We start from the raw sequence: 17,416 nt of genomic DNA on the forward strand, positions 1-17,416 counted from the left end.
GGAATGAAGCCGTACAAGTATAATCATATGCAAGAGTAAAAGCTCCATCAAGGGAGCCCCTAAGTAAATGGGGTATTTGAATTTGTGTGTCACAAACAAAGTTTTAACAAGGAGATTCTCTACAAGCAACTTTTTTCAAAAAGGTATAATGCTTGGTCGAACCGAACACAAATTAAAAATTTAAAACTTTGAGCATGAAGGCAACTTAGCTGGTTAATGTGTTCGGTATTGATGACACGGCCCGAGCTTGATGCGGGACAAGGTTCCATCCCCCAAGCCGGTCCCAAGGTGGCGGAGCAAAGAGCTCGGCACTCCGAAGTGGTGACATAGCACGGTCAATGCGGGCCGGCAGAGTCATGCCGAAGTCCCTGGCATGGGGTAATGAAGTGTTGACGAAGCCCCCCGTCCAGCCGAGGTGACGTGGTATGTCAGTACGCCGAGTTGACGATACTGCCCAACCTGGATCATTTTCCTGTGCACAAAAAATAGTGCAAACCGGAGATAATAGTAATAATAATAATGATAATAAAATCATTGCATAATAAATAATTTATGCAAAGTGAGTAATAAAAGAAATATGGCCTGGCGCCGAAGTTAATGTCGATGCAGGGCATCGGCGTGATGCGGTAAAGGCGTGGCAAAGCCTGAATTCACAGGTCGGTCCGAGTTCCGGATGCGGCGTTCGCCGGACCATGTACGGAAACTGACCAAACCACCATGCGACCGTCGTTAATACGGCCATCATTTGATAGACCTGTGTACATACGATGAACAAACCAGAGTAATAATTCCTTGGGAAAAATGAACCCGAACAAGCAAAAAATACTAGGATTAATAGCACCTGGTTTATTTGTTGTAGCAATCCGAAGAAAGGTGATTCCAAAAATTGGGACTCGATCCGCACACCCATTGTCTGATGGGCGATAAAGCGATGGTATGGCGATGCTGGCAAAGGTTGGCTCGCCGAGACAAAGCCCTCGGTCCAGCTAACTCGACGGAGCTGGTCGGCTAGTGACGCCAAAGTCTCCGGAGTAGGTTGATGAAGAGATGGCGAAGCCCCTGGTCCAGCCGAGATGTCGAAGTAGGTCGGCGTGATGGACACCAGCTTGAAGAAGCAATAGTGCGGCCCTGCCGATGCAGGTCGTGACGTGGTCGATGTCGGCTTGATGAAGTGACCATGCGGCGATGCCGGTATGCCCGCTCCGTGTAATCTGTGGGGCGGCGATGTTGGTGATAATTTATACTTCGCGATGCCGGACTCTTATTCGGCTTGCCGAGATGATGATCTGAAGAAGTTGAGCTCGGCTCAACAAAGTGACGATGTGTCTAGCGCAGGTCGGCAGCCTTGGAGCAATATTGCCGGACTGGTTTGACACCAGCATGATGATGAAGATGACCTCAGGGGAGGCTTAAAAATTTGCGGGCACGTGTTTAAAAACAACGCACAATACCCTAAAAGAGAATTCCTCTAAAAAGGTTGTCCAATATCACGTTCATAAAGAAACATGAATTCGGGTCGGATCCGTATTCGCGTAGAAAACGAATCCAAAAATTGGTCCACTCATTAGAAGGTTCCCGGAGTTTGAACCGTCGGATCGAGCTGAAATTAGGAGGGGTGGTAAATATGGGAATTCCGCAGTAGATGAACGGTTCGATCTTCCGAAGGACCTCCTAGATGGGCTCTGGAGATGCCCATCGATTGATGTTAATGCAAGGAGTAGGGATTGCCATGCAACGGATGCACTAGAGCTATAAATGTATGAAAGCTCAACAAAAGAAACTAAGTGGGTGTGCATCCAACTTGCTTGCTCACGAAGACCTAGGGCACTTGAGGAGGCCCATTGTTGGAATATACAAGCCAAGTTCTATAATGAAAATTTCCCACTAGTATATGAAAGTGACAAAACAAGAGACTCTCTATCATGAAGATCATGGTGCTACTTTGAAGCACAAGTGTGGAAAAAGGATAGTAGCATTGTCCCTTTTATTATTATTTTTTTATTTGGCCTTTCTTTTTCTTTGTCTTTGGCCTTTCTTTTTTTGGGGCCTTCCCCCTTTTTTGGCCTTTCTCTTTTTTTTGGACAATGCTCTATTAACGATGACCATCACACTTATATTTATTTACAACTCAAAGATTACAACTCGATACTAGAACAAGATATGACTCTATATGAATGCCTCCGGCGGTATACCGGGATTGCGATGAATCAAGAGCGACATGTATGAAAAATTATGAACGGTGGCTTTTCCACAAATACTATGTCAACTACATGATCATGCAAAGCAATATGACAATGATGATGCGTGTCATAATAAACGGAATGGTGGAAAGTTTCATGGCAATATATCTCGGAATGGCTATGGAAATGCCATAATAGGTAGGTATGGTGGCTGTTTTGAGGAAGATATAAGGAGGTTATGTGTGATAGAGTGTATCATATCACGGGGTTTGGATGCACCGGCAAAGTTTGCACCAACTCTCAATGTGAGAAAGGGCAATGCACGGTACCGAATAGGCTAGCAATGATGGAAGGGTGAGAGTGTGTATAATCCATGGACTCAACATTAGTCATAAAGAACTCACATACTAATTGCAAAAATCTACAAGTCATCAAAAACCTCGGCACTACGCGCATGCTCCTAGGGGGATAGATTGGTAGGGAAAGACCATCGCTCGTCCCCGACCGCCACTCATAAGGAAGACAATCAAAAAACACCTCATGTTTCAAATTTGTTACATAATGTTTACCATACGTGCATGCTACGGGACTTGCAAACTTCAACACAAGTATTTCTCAAATTCACAACTACTCAACTAGCACGACTTTGATATTATTACCTCCATATATCAAAACAATCATCAAGCATCAAACTTCTCTTAGTATTCAATGCACTTATATGAAAGCTTTTATTATATCCATCTTGGATGCCTATCATATTAGGACTAGATTCATAACCAAAGCAAACTACCATGCTGTTGTGAAGACTCTCCAAATAATATAAGTGAAGCATGAGAGTTCATTTATTTCTTCAAAATAAAACTACCACCATGCTCTAAAAGATATAAGTGAAGTACTAGAGCAAATGACAAACTACTCTGAAAGAAATAAGTGAAGATCAATGAGTAGTCGAATAATCATGCAACTATATGAAGGCTCTCCAATCTAATAATTTCAGATCTTGATATTTTATTCAAACAGCAAGCAAAACAAAATAAAATAATATGACGCTCCAAGCAAAACACATATCATGTGGCGAATAAAAATATAGCTCCAAGTAAAGTTACCGATGAACGAAGACGAAAGAGGGGATGCCTTCCGGGGCATCCCCAAGCTTAGGATTTTGGTTGTCCTTGTATTTTACCTTGGGGTGCCTTGGGAATCCCCAAGCTTAGGCTCTTGCCACTCCTTATTCCATAGTCCATCGAATCTTTACCCAAAACTTGAAAACTTCACAACACAAAACTTAACAGAAAACTCGTAAGCTCCGTTAGCGAAAGAAAACAAAAAACCACTTCAAGGTACTGTAATGAACTCATTATTTATTTATATTGGTGTTAAACCTACTGTATTACAACTTCTCTATGGTTTATAAACTATTTTACTAGCCATAGATTCATTAAAATAAGCAAACAACACACGAAAAACAGAATCTGTCAAAAACAGAACAGTCTGCAGTAATCTGGATCAAACGTATACTTATGGAACTCATAAAAATCTCAAATAAATTTCTGGACCTGAGGAATTTATATATTAATCATCTGCAAAAATAATTAACTAAATATCACTCTCCAAATAAAAATGGCAGCAATTCTCGTGAGCGCTAAAGTTTCTGTTTTTTACAGCATGATCATAAAGACTTCACCCAAGTCTTCCCAACGGTTCTACTTGGCACAAACACTAATTAAAAGCATAAAACCACATCTAAACATAGGATAGATGAATTATTTATTACTAAACAGGATCAAAAAAGCAAGGAACAAAAATAAAAATTGGGTTGCCTCCCAACAAGCGCTATCGTATAACGCCCCTAGCTAGGCATAATGATTTCAACGATGCTCACATAAAGGATAAGAATTGAAACATAAAGAGAGCATCAAGAAGAATATGACTAGAAAATTTAAGTCTAACCCACTTCCTATGCATAGGGATTTTGTGAGCAAACAACTTATGGAAACAATAATAAATTAGCATAGGAAGGTAAAGCAAGCAAAATTTCAAGATTTTAAGCACATAGAGAGGAAACTTGGTATTATTGCAATTCCTACAAGCATATATTCCTCCCTCATAATAATTTTCAGTAGCATCATGAATGAATTAAACAATATAACCAGCACCTAAATCATTTTTTCATGATCTACAAGCATAGAAATTTTATTACTCTCCACATAAGCAAAATTCTTCTCATTCAGAATAGTGGGAGTATCATAAGAAACTCGAATACTATAAATTGTTTCCACATTAAAAGAGTAATGTTCAGAGAAGGGGTAACCATAATCATGACAAGTTTTATAAATATAATCACTACTTTTTATAGCATAAGTATCATCACAATAATCATCATAGGAAGGAGGCATGCTATCATCACTATAAACTTGCATATCAAAACTTGGGAGACTAAAAATATCATCTTCATTAAACATAGCATCCCCAAGCTTGGGACAAACATTAATTGCAGCAAATGTATTCTCAAAAACATCATCTTCATCAAACATAGCATCCCCAAGCTTGGGCCTTTTCATATCATAAGCATAATCACTTGTTGGGGAACGTAGTAATTTCAAAAAAATTCCTACGCACACGCAAGATCATGTGATGCATAGCAACGAGAGGGGAGAGTATGATCTACGTAACCTAGTAGATCGACAACGGAAGCGTTTGGTTGATGTAGTCGTACGTCTTCACGGCCCGACCGATCAAGCACCGAAACTACGGCACCTCCGAGTTCTAGCACACGTTCAGCTCGATGACGATCCCCGGACTCCGATCCAGCAAAGTGTCGGGGAAGAGTTCCGTCAGCACGACGGCGTGGTGACGATCTTGATGCACTACTGTCGCAGGGCTTCGCCTAAGCACCGCTACAATATTATCGAGGACTATGGTGGAAGGGGGCACCGCACACGGCTAAGAATATGATCACGTGGATCAACTTGTGTCTCTCTGGGGTGCCCCTGCCTCCGTATATAAAGGTTCAAGAGGGGGAGGCCGGCCGGCCATCATAGGGCGCGCCAGGAGGAGTCCTACTCCCTCCGGGAGTAGGACTTCTCCCCCAATCCTAGTTGGAATAGGATTCGTGAGGTGGAAAAGAGAGAGAGAGAGAAAGGAGGGGGGCGCCGGCCCCCTCTCTCCTTGTCCTATTCGGACTAGGGGGGAGGGGCGCGTGGCCCAGCCCTGGCTGCCTCTCCTCTTCTTCCACTAAGGCCCACTAAGGCCCATATAGCTCCCGGGGGGTTCCGGTAACCTCCCGGTACTCCGGTAAAATCCCGATTTCACCCGGAACACTTCCGATATCCAAACATAGGCTTCCAATATATCAATCTTGATGTCTCGACCATTTCGAGACTCCTCGTCATGTCCATGATCACATCCGGGACTCCGAACAACCTTCGGTAAATCAAAATGCATAAACTCATAATATAACTGTCATCGTAACCTTAAGCGTGCGGACCCTACGGGTTCGAGAATAATGTAGACATGACCGAGACATGTCTCCGGTCAATTACCAATAGCGGAACCTGGATGCTCATATTGGCTCCTACATATTCTATGAAGATCTTCATTGGTCAAACCGCATAACAACATACGTTGTTCCCTTTGTCATCGGTATGTTACTTGCCCAAGATTCGATCGTCGGTATCTCAATACCTAGTTCAATCTCGTTACCGGCAAGTCTCTTTACTCGTTCCGTAATACATCATCCCGCAACTAAATCATTAGTTGCAATGCTTGCAAGGCTTAAGTGATGTGCATTACCGAGAGGGCCCAGAGATACCTCTCCGACAATCGGAGTGACAAATCCTAATCTCGAAATACGCCAACCCAACATGTACCTTTGGAGACACCTGTAGAGCTCCTTTATAATCACCCAGTTACGTTGTGACGTTTGGTATCACACAAAGTGTTCCTCTGGTAAACGGGAGTTGCATAATCTCATAGTCATAGGAACATGTATAAGTCATGAAGAAAGCAATAGCAACATACTAAACGATCGGGTGCTAAGCTAATGGAATGGGTCATGTCAATCAGATCATTCACTTAATGATGTGATCCTGTTAATCAAATAACAAATCCTTGTTCATGGTTAGGAAACATAACCATCTTTGATTAACGAGCTAGTCAAGTAGAGGCATACTAGTGACACTCTGTTTGTCTATGTATTCACACATGTATTATGTTTCCGGTTAATACAATTCTAGCATGAATAATAAACATTTATCATGATATAAGGAAATAAATAATAACTTTATTATTGCCTCTAGGGCATATTTCCTTCATCACTCTCAGAATTAATAGTATGGATAGCACCAATAGTATAGCAATTATCATATTCTTCCAAGCAAGTGCCAAAAAGATTTTCAAGATCATAAGAAGTATCATTATCTTCCACAATTATATTTTCATGAGGCACAATAGTAATAGGAGCAGCATTATTTGGGAGAGATATCTTTTTACCTCTCTTCCTTTTTCTTTTGTTCTTCTTCACCACATCATGTGTGGGTTCAATCCTCTTTTTGGAGCTCCTTATTAATGAAATTGGTTGAATAGGAGGCTCTTCCTCGTTACCTGATTCATCATAAGAAATAATAGGAGGGTATTGGGAAGTCTCTTCCCTTTCATTAGTATTCTCTTCATCTTCTATTTGTTTTCTTTTCTTTATGTAGTTGGCAATATAAGGATTTTCAATACAATTCACCGCACAATACATATAAATTTCCTCTAGATCAAAACCAAGAAGTTTATGACGGGCAAATTTTGGAAGATGCCCAGTTATATGTTTCATTTCTTCGCAACCCATAAGCAAGCTAAGTTCATTATAATGTGCAAGGGAAATCAACTCATCACAATTTTTGGACACGATTAGATCATGCAACAATTTTCATCGGATAGCTAAATGACCACTTTCATTGCAAAGTCTACAAGTACGGGAAACAAAATTTAAATTTTCAACACAATCATCTAGCCTTTCTTGCAACAATTTAGTTTCTAAGTACTTATGCCTCTTGCAATATCTATCTTCCCTATTTGCCGTGTACTTACAAACCCAATGCACTCCACAAAAATTGACATGTTTATAGGAGACATTTTCATCATAAATAGTGCAATCATCATTAGTACCATGGATATTCAAGGAGTTCATACTAACAGCATTGCAACCATGCTTATCATTCAAAGATTTAGTGCCAAACATTTTAATACATTCTTCTACTAGCATTTGAGCACAATTTTCCTTTCCATCATACTCACGAAAGATATTAAAAAGATGAAGCGTATGAGGCAAACTCAATTCCATATTTTTTTGTAGTTTTCTTTTATAAACTAAACTAGTGATAAAACAAGAAACTAAAAGACTCGATTGCAAGATCTAAAGATATACCTTCAAGCACTCACCTCCCCGGCAACGGCGCCAGAAAAGAGCTTGATGTCTACCACACAACCTTCTTCTTGTAGACGTTGTTGGGCCTCCAAGTGAACAGGTTTGTAGGACAGTAGCAAATTTCCCTCAAGTGGATGACCTAAGGTTTATCAATCCGTAGGAGGCGTAGGATGAAGATGGTCTCTCTCGAACAACCCTGCAATCAAATAACAAAGAGTCTCTTGTGTCCCCAACACACCCAATACAATGGTAAATTGTATAGGTGCACTAGTTCGGCGAAGAGATGGTGATACAAGTGCAATATGGATAGTAGATAAAGGTATTTGTAATCGGAAATTATAAAAACAGCAAGGTAACTAATGGTAAAAGTGAGCGTAAACGGTATTGCAATGCTAGGAAATAAGGCCTAGGGTTCATACTTTCACTAGTGCAAGTCCTCTCAACAATAATAACATAATTGGATCATATAACTATCCCTCAACATGCAACAAAGAGTCACTCCAAAGTCACTAATAGCGGAGAACGAACGAAGAAATTATGGTAGGGTACGAAACCACCTCAAAGTTATTCTTTCCAATCAATCCGTTGGGCTATTCCTATAAGTGTCACAAACAGCCCTAGAGTTCATAATAGAATAACACCTTAAGACACAAATCAACCAAAACCCTAATGTCACCTAGATACTCCAATGTCACCTCAAGTATCCGTGGGTATGATTATACGATATGCATCACACAATCTCAGATTCATCTATTCAACCAACACATAGAACCTCAAAGAGTGCCCCAAAGTTTCTACCGGAGAATCACGACGAAAACGTGTGCCAACCCCTATGCATAGGTTCATGGGCGGAACCCGCAAGTTGATCACCAAAACATACATCAAGTGAATCGCGTGGTATCCCATTGTCACCACAGATACGCACGGCAAGACATACATCAAGTGTTCTCAAATCTTTAAAGACTCAATCCGATAAGATAACTTCAAAGGGGAAACTCAATCCATACAAGAGAGTAGAGGGGGGAGAAACATCATAGGATCCAAATATAATAGCAAAGCTCGCGATACATCAAGATCGTACCACCTCAAGAACACGAGAGAGAGAGAGATCAAACACATAGCTACTGGTACATACCCTCATCCCTGAGGGAGAACTACTCCCTCCTCGTCATGGAGAGCACCGGGATGATGAAGATAGCCACCGGAGAGGGATTCCCCCTCCGGCAGGGTGCCGGAACAGGTCTAGATTGGTTTTCGGTGGCTACGGAGGCTTCTAGCGGCGGAACTCCCGATCTATTGTGCTCCCCGATCATTTTAGGGTATATGGAGATATATAGGCGGAAGAAGTACGTCAGGGGAGCCACGAGGGGCCCACGAGGGTGGAGGGCGCGCCCCCTTGCCTCGTGGCTTCCTCGTTGATCCCCAGACGTGCACTCCAAGTCTTCTGGGTTTCTTCTGGTCCAAAAATAATTTCCGTGAAGTTTTAGGTCAATTGGACTCCGTTTGATTTTCCTTTTCTGCGAAACACTGAAACAAGGGAAAAAACAGGAACTGGCACTGGGCTCTGGGTCAATAGGTTAGTCCTAAAATTAATATAAAAGTGGATAATAAAGCCCAATAATGTCCAAAACAGTAGATAATATAGCATGGAGCAATCAAAAATTATAGATACATTGGAGACGTATCATTCTTCCTACGTTCAATGTGTTCCACCTGATAACCTTTGAAATGTCCTGCAACTGCATCGACTTCACGGCGATAATCCGCCATGAGAGGGTCCTTGGAATCCCACTTGCCTGACACCTGTTGAGCCACCAAATCTGAGTCGCCAAGGCACCGGGCCCGGCTTAGACTCATTTCTTTCGCCATTCGAAGACCATGGAGCAAGGCTTCATATTCTGTTGCGTTGTTAGTACAAGGAAACATTAATCTCAACACATAACAAAATTTGTCACCTCGAGGGGAAGTTAACACGACTCCAGCCCCCGAGCCTTCCAACTGTGTGGATCCATCAAAGTGAATCATCCAATATGTGTTGTCTGGTTTCTCCTCTAGCATCTGCATCTCTGTCCAGTCATTAATAAAGTCAACCAGTGCTTGAGATTTGATCGAAGTATGTGGTACATACTTCAACCCATGAGACCCAAGTTCAATGGCCCACTTGGCGACTTGTCCAGTAGCTTCTCTATTTTGAATGATGTCTCCCAAAGGAGCGGAGCTAACCACAGTGATGGGGTGACCCTGAAAGTAATGTTTGAGCTTCCGGCTTGCCATGAATACCCCATAAACGAGCTTATGCCAATGTGGATATCTTTGTTTAGATTCAATCAACACTTCGCTGACGTAGTAAACCGGCCGTTGGACCGGATGTTCCTTGCCAGCCTCGCGTTCCACCACAATCGCCACACTAATAGCTCGTGAGTTAGCGGCTACATATAACAATAGCAGTTCCTTCTCAACCGGAGCAGCAAGAACCGGCGGCTCAGCAAGCTGTTTCTTCAGATCCTCAATGGCAGAATTTGCAGCTTCACTCCAAACAAAGTCATCCGTCTTTTTCATCATCTGATACAAAGGCATCACCTTCTTTCCTAACCGGCTTATGAACCGGCTCAGAGCATCAACACGACCCGCCAGCCGTTGAACGTCATTGATGCATACTGGTTTGGCCAGGGACATGATTGCCTTAATTTTCTCCGGGTTAGCTTCAATACCTCGGTTGGACACCAAAAAACCCAAGAGTTTGCCAGCTGGGACTCCAAAAACACACTTGGCCGGGTTAAGCATCATCTTGTAGACCCGGACGTTATCAAAGGTCTCCTTCAGATCTGTCACCAAGGTTTCCTCTTTTTTGGATTTCACCACTATATCATCCACATAGGCATGAACATTATGCCCAATCTGATTGTGAAGGCAATTTTGCATACACCGTTGATAAGTTGCCTGGGAACTCTTAAGTCCAAAAGGCATAGACACATAACAGAAGGGTCCAAACGGAGTGATGAAAGCTGTCTTCTCCTGGTCCTTGACTGCCATCTTGATTTGATGATAACATGAATAAGCATCCAGAAAACTCAAATGCTCACAACCCACCGTAGCAACAATGATATGATCAATACGAGCGAGAGCAAAAGGGTCAGCTGGACAAGCTTTATTTAAATCAGTGTAATCCACACACAAACGCCAGGTGCCGTTCTTCTTGAGTACAAGCACCGGGTTAGCCATCCACTCTGGGTGAAAAACTTCCACAATGAACCCGGCCGCCAGGAGCCGGGCCACCTCTTCTCCTATGGCCTTGCGTCGTTCCTTGTTAAACCGCCAAAGGAACTGTCTGACTGGCTTAAACTTCGGATCAATGTTAAGAGTGTGCTCAGCAAGTTCTCTCGGGACACCCGGCATGTCAGAAGGTTTCCATGCAAAGATGTCCCGGTTCTCATGGATGAACTTGATGAGCGTGCTTTCCTATTTTGGATCCAAGTTGGCACTAATGATGAACTACTTGGATGAGTCGCCAGGCACAAAATCAACCGTTTTGGTGTCATCAGCTGACTTGAATTTCAACACCGGTTCATGCTCCGTTGTTGGCTTCTTTAAAGACGTCATGTCTGCCGGGCCAACGTTATCTTTATAAAACTTTAACTCCTCTATTGCACAAACAGACTCAGCATAAGCGGCATCTCCTACTTCACATTCCAGGGCTATTTTCCGGCTTCCGTGAACTGTAATGGTGCCTTTATAACCCGACATCTTGAGCTGCAGATATACGTAACACGGCCGAGCCATGAACTTGGCGTAAGCCGGCCGTCCAAACAGAGCATGATATGGGCTTTTGATCTTAACCACCTCAAAAGTTAACTTCTCAGCCCTGGAGTCATATTCATCCCCAAAGGCTACTTCCAGTTCAATCTTACCAACTGGGTATGCCGACTTGACAAGTACAACACCGTGAAAAACAGTGTTGGATTGCTTCAGACTCTTATCAGTCAACCACATCCGACGAAATGTCTCATAGTAGAGGACGTTGATGCTACTGCATCCATCCATGAGCACTTTAGTGAATTTATATCCATCGACCTGAGGTGCCACTACCAAGGCTAAGTGACCCGGATTATCAACTTGTGGAGGATGATCTTCTCTGCTACACACAATAGGCTGTTCTGACCACCTTAAATAACATGGAATCGCCGGCTCAACGGCATTGACAGCCCTCTTGTGAAGCTTTTGGTCCCTCTTGCATAAACTAGTGGTAAATATATGGTATTGCCCACTATTCAACTATTTTGGGTTGCTCTGATATCCAGACTGTTGCTATTGATTACCTTGGCCGGGCTGCAGATTGTAACCTCCTTGGTTACCCGTATGGCCCTGACCGTGAAAACCGCCTCCACCTGAACCGGCGCCCGGGCCGTGAAAGCCGCCTCCGCCTGACCCGCCGCCAGGCCCGTGACTTCCATCAAACGTGTTTGAATTTTTAAACGCCTTCATGATTGTACAATCCTTCCACAAATGGGTGGCTGGCTTCTCCCGGGTGCCGTGTCTCGGGCAAGGTTCATTTAATAGTTGCTCGAGGGTGGGACCCGACCCGCCTGACCGAGGGGGTTGCCTACCCTTGCGCCGTTGATTGTTGCACTGTGCATTGGTGTTAGCCACAAATTCGTCAGCCTTACGTTTATTACCTCCTTGATTCGCCGGGTTATGCTGGTGACCCTTGCCATTGCCATTCTTCTTTCCCTTCCCTGTCTTTTCTTCATCAGACACGGGGTCCTTGGTACTATCAGAATCAGCATACTTGACCAGAGCCGCCATCAACTGGCCCATGTCATTGCATTCACGCTTGAGCCGCCCCAGCTTCTGCTTCAGATGTTCAAAACGGCAATTTTTCTCCAACATTAAGACTGCCGAGCCTGCATCCATCTTATTAGATGAATGAATTATCTCCTTGACATGGCGCACCCAATGGGTTGTGGACTCACCTTCCTCTTGCTTACAATTAGTCAGGTCCACTATTGGCATAGGTTGTTTGCATGTGTCCTTGAAGTCCTGAATGAACCGGGCTTCTAATTCCACCCATGAGCCGATGGAATTGGGGGGCAATCCTTTTAACCAAGTGCAGGTCATTCCATCCAACATCATAGTGAAATACTTAGCCATTGCCGCATCGCTAACCTCCAACAGCTCCATTGCCATCTCATAACTCTCAATCCAGGCCCCAGGCTGCAAGTCGGCCATGTAATTAGGCACCTTACGAGGCCCCTTGAAGTCTTTTGGCAAGCGCTCATTACGTATGGCCGGCACCAGGCAAGGGACACCTCCGGTTCTTGTGGCTACTCCTGCCTCAACAGAGGTTGCTGGATAAGCCGGAAAAGTTTGATGAGCCGCCTGCTCAGCTGCCAGTTGAACCGCACGCTCAGCTTCTTGTCGGATCCTCTCCTGATCCGCTAAGTTAAGGGCTCCAGCCTGTACCGGCTCATGCCTGCGCGGCTGGTTGCAGCGTTGAGCGTTGCTTGACATATCAGCTGAGTCCATATGCATGTTGTAGCTCGGGCTCTGGCTCGGGCGAGGGGTTGAATGGATTCTGTCTCTACTGTAAGAGTACGCATCCTGCTGCGCCAGAGCCGTCTGAAGAAGTTCTCTCACCCTTCGTGTTTCGATTGCTGTCGGAGAGTCACCTTCCATTGGGAGAGCCGCCAAATGAGCCGATGCAGCAATGAGGTTTTCCAAAGGATTGGAGAAGTGACCCAGTGGTGTTGGCGTATAATGAGGCGGAGCGGTATACATGCGAGGTGGCTCCATGGCCCGCGGCTGAACCGATGCCCCGGGTGTCGTGATCCGATTTGCCTCCGACGGGTTACTTGGCCTGGCCCCGGGTGTATGAAAAAGGTTCCTAGGATCGAGCGTCAGAGGTAGACGTGACTGAGTTTTCTGATGCCTTCTCCTCATGACCTCATTTGATGCGTTCAGATCCACCGAGAGCCGGAAAGTCACTGCTTGAAGCTGTTGTGCACGAGCGTCCAAAGCCGCCCGTTCCGCGGCCATCCTGACCTCTTCTGCTGCTAAATTTTCCTTGGCTTGTGCCATCTCTTCGCGTACCCGTGCCACCTCCGCGTCATGCTGAACTTTATCTGCCGGCTCCACCACGGCAGTCAACAGAGCCGTCAGCTTATCCGTGAGGTCTATTAGTATTTGAGCCGGGGGGCGCGCGGGGTCTCCTGACCCGGCCGCTGCCGACCCGGTGGTTGTTGCCGCTGCAGCCGTGGAGTTCTGCCCAGGCTGAGTGCCTGCCATGAAGACTCCGACTCGATTCGGCGGCTCAAAGGGGTCCGGAATACTACTACCATCGGAACAGCCCCCAAGCATGCCATCCTGCAGCTGATACAAAGAATCCGTCTCGCCTGTTGATGACGTAGCGTCAGAACAGATGGCCGTCTCACCGCCATCCACCGATCCTTCCGAGTATTCACCTCCATGGATGCAACCCACAAAGGCAAGCTTTACGGCGGGTCGGGCCCGGGCGGGCCTCGCGAGCTGAGCCGTCTCGATGATGTTGGTGCAGACGTCCGGCTCAGGGCCCGATTCATCGATCCGGCCAATGAAGACATGAATCCCGCTGAAGGGGACCCGGTACCCGTACTCTATTAAGCCGACCTCGGGGCCCCAGCCTTCGTCGTCGATGTAGAGCTTGCCGCGACGACTCTTGGTCACCCGGCCCACAATGTATCCCTTGAGCCCTTCGAAGTTGCCCTTCAAGAACTCAAATCCACTGTGCGCTGGCCCCACGGTGGGTGCCAACTGTCGTGGAATTGTCACGGCAGATGTCCTATCAAAAGGACTTAGTCGTAGGGCCATCGCAACTAGGAAGCTCAAAGGGGTTAATCGGGACAAAGGACACGAGAGGTTTTATAATAGTTCGGCCCCTTACGATGAAGGTAAAAGCCTACGTCTAATTGTGTTAATATTGCTGGGGTTTCGATCACCAAGAGGCTAATCCATGGCTTGGTTATCGATCTCTTGTTTCTTGCCCTAAGCCGCCATCGGGTCGTCCCCTTATATACACGGGTTGACGCCTGACGGCCTATAGAGTCCCGGCCGGTTCATAAAACGTGTCCGGCTTGGTGACTTTTTTACATGCCTTTCTTTACAAGTCTTTCCTTACACACGGCGGTTTACAATATTGGGCCTTAAGCCGTCTCTGGGCTTAGGACTTCTACAAGTCTTAATAACTATCACCTTGAATATTACTGGGCTCCTTTTGTAACCCACCGTTGGGGTTGACCCGGCCCCTCCTGGGCGGGTCTTTTACCAGTTAGCTATATTCCCAACAAGTTGATTAAACGGAAATAGGGTTTCGAGACGAAGATCTAGCCGCTTGAATCGCCTGATTCCGACAAACGAGCGAAAAGATAAACTGAAACAAAAATCAGATCAGAAATCGCGATTGAAAATAATCATGGAAAATCCGAGAAAAGAAAACTGACGAACAGGCTAACGAACGAATGTTCGTTGTATGTAACTAACAAGCGAATGCCGTTTGTTAAAATGAACGTACGGACGAACGTCCGCAAAGAAACTAAACCGAGAAAAACCGGCGAACAGAACTAAAAAATGAACTAGGGTTTCTAAAAAACCGGATCGGTTTTTAAAAAATGAACGAGCGGCGGCGGCGGCTTCCGCGGCGGGGCGGCGAGACGGGGCGGCGGGGTGCGGCGTGCGGTGGCGGGGCGGCGGCAGCGGCGTGCGGCAGCAGCGGCGGCGGCGGCTTGCGACAGCGGGGCGGCTTCGGGGCTCCAAGGGGAGGGGGCCCGGATCGGCTTATAAGAGGGGGGGTGGCGTGGCTTGGGGAAGGGGGCGGGGTCGTGGCCGACTCGGCCACGGCGTGTAGCGGCGGCGGGCGCGGTCTCCACGTGGGAGACGGCGGCGCGGGGAGGTGGGCCCGCGGCCTGGCTCGGCCGGGCCTCGGCCAAGTTGGGCGCTGCGTTTTTTTTAAATAATTCCGCCGAAACCAAATAAATCCTAGAAAATAAAATAAAAATCTAAAAATGCCAAAACAAATTTTCACCACCTAAATAAAATATTTAGAACAAGATGAACATTTTCTTGGCCCTAAAATGCAACATTGAAAAACATGCAATTTTTCTAATTCAAATAAAATAGCAATAAACTCCGAATAAAATCAAATATTTGATTTTAATAGTTTTCCTCCAATCTTTCATTTATTTTGGAGAAGTCATATTATCTCCTCTCATATATTTTAATATGAAATATCTTCGAAGAGAAAAATAATTAAAACCAAAAATCCTAATTTCAATATTTGATAAAACTCAAATATGAAAACAGGGAAATCCCCAACTCTCTCCGAGGGTCCTTGAGTTGCTTAGGATTTTGAGGATTCGCGAATGAAATGCAATAAAATATGATATGCATGAATGATCGATGTATAACATTCCAAATTGAAAATTTGTGATGTTACAAACCTACCCCCCTTAAGATGAATCTCGCCCTTGATAACCCACAAGTATAGGGGATCGCAACAGCTTTCGAGGGTAGAGTATTCAACCCAAATTTATCGATTCGACACAAGGGGAGCCAAAGAATATTCTCAAGTATTAGCAGCTGAGTTGTCAATTCAACCACACCTGGAAACTTAGTATCTGCAGCAAAGTGTTTAGTAGCACAGTAATATGATAGTGGTGGTAGCGGCAACAAAAGTAAAGACAGCAAAAGTAATGTTTTTGGTATTTTGTAGTGATTGTAACAGTAGCAGCGGGAAAGTAAATAAGCGTAAACCAGTATATGGAAAACTCATAGGCACCGGATCAGTGATGGATAATTATGCCGGATGCGGTTCATCATGTAACAGTCATAACATAGGGTGACACAGAACTAGCTCCAATTCATCAATGTAATGTAGGAATGTATTCCGTATATAGTCATACGTGCTTATGGAAAAGAACTTGCATGACATATTTTGTCCTACCCTCCCGTGGTAGCGGGGTCCTATTGGAAACTAAGGGATATTAAGGCCTCCTTTTAATAGAGAACCGGAACAAAGCATTAGCACATAGTGAATACATGAACTCCTCAAACTATGGTCATCACCGGGAGTGGTCCCGATTATTGTCACTTCGGGGTTGTCGGATCATAACACATAGTAGGTGACTATAGACTTGCATGATAGGATCAAGAACTCACATATATTCATGAAAACATAATAGGTTCAGATCTGAAATCATGGCACTCGGGCCCTGGTGACAAGCATTAAGCATAGCAAAGTCATAGCAACATCAATCTCAAAACATAGTGGATACTAGGGATCAAACCCTAACAAAACTAACTCGATTACATGATAAATCTCATCCAACCCATCACCGTCCAGCAAGCCTACGATGGAATTACTCACGCACGCCGGTGAGCATCATGAAATTGGTGATGGAGGATGGTTGATGATGATGACGGCGACGAATCCCCCTCTCCGGAGCCCCGAACGGACTCCAGATCAGCCCTCCCGAGAGGTTTTAGGGCTTGGCGGCAGCTCCGTATCGTAAAACGCGATGATTTCTTCTCTCCGATTTTTTTCTCTCCGAAAGCAAATATATAGAGTTGGAGTTGGCGTCGGAGGGTTTCCAGGGGGCCCACGAGGTAGGGGCGCGCCCCTACCCTCGTGAGAAGGGTGTGGGACCCCTGGTCTTCATCTTTGGCGAGGATTTTTTATTGTTTTTTCTAAGATGTTCCATGGAGTTTCAGGTCATTCCAAGAATTTCTGCACATAAAACAACACCATGGTAATTCTGGTGAAAACAGCGTCAGTCCGGGTTAGTTCTATTCAAAT

General features: G+C 44.9%; 1 pseudogene; it reads right to left on the minus strand.

Moving 5' to 3' along the window:
* LOC125532762 overlaps nt 1-12,044 on the minus strand; it is a 63,404-nt pseudogene extending 51,360 nt beyond the window's left edge.
* Between the last annotated feature and the right edge of the window lie 5,372 nt (nt 12,045-17,416).

Source organism: Triticum urartu, chromosome 1, assembly GCF_003073215.2.
Source record: "Triticum urartu cultivar G1812 chromosome 1, Tu2.1, whole genome shotgun sequence".
Lineage (NCBI taxonomy): Eukaryota > Viridiplantae > Streptophyta > Magnoliopsida > Poales > Poaceae > Triticum > Triticum urartu.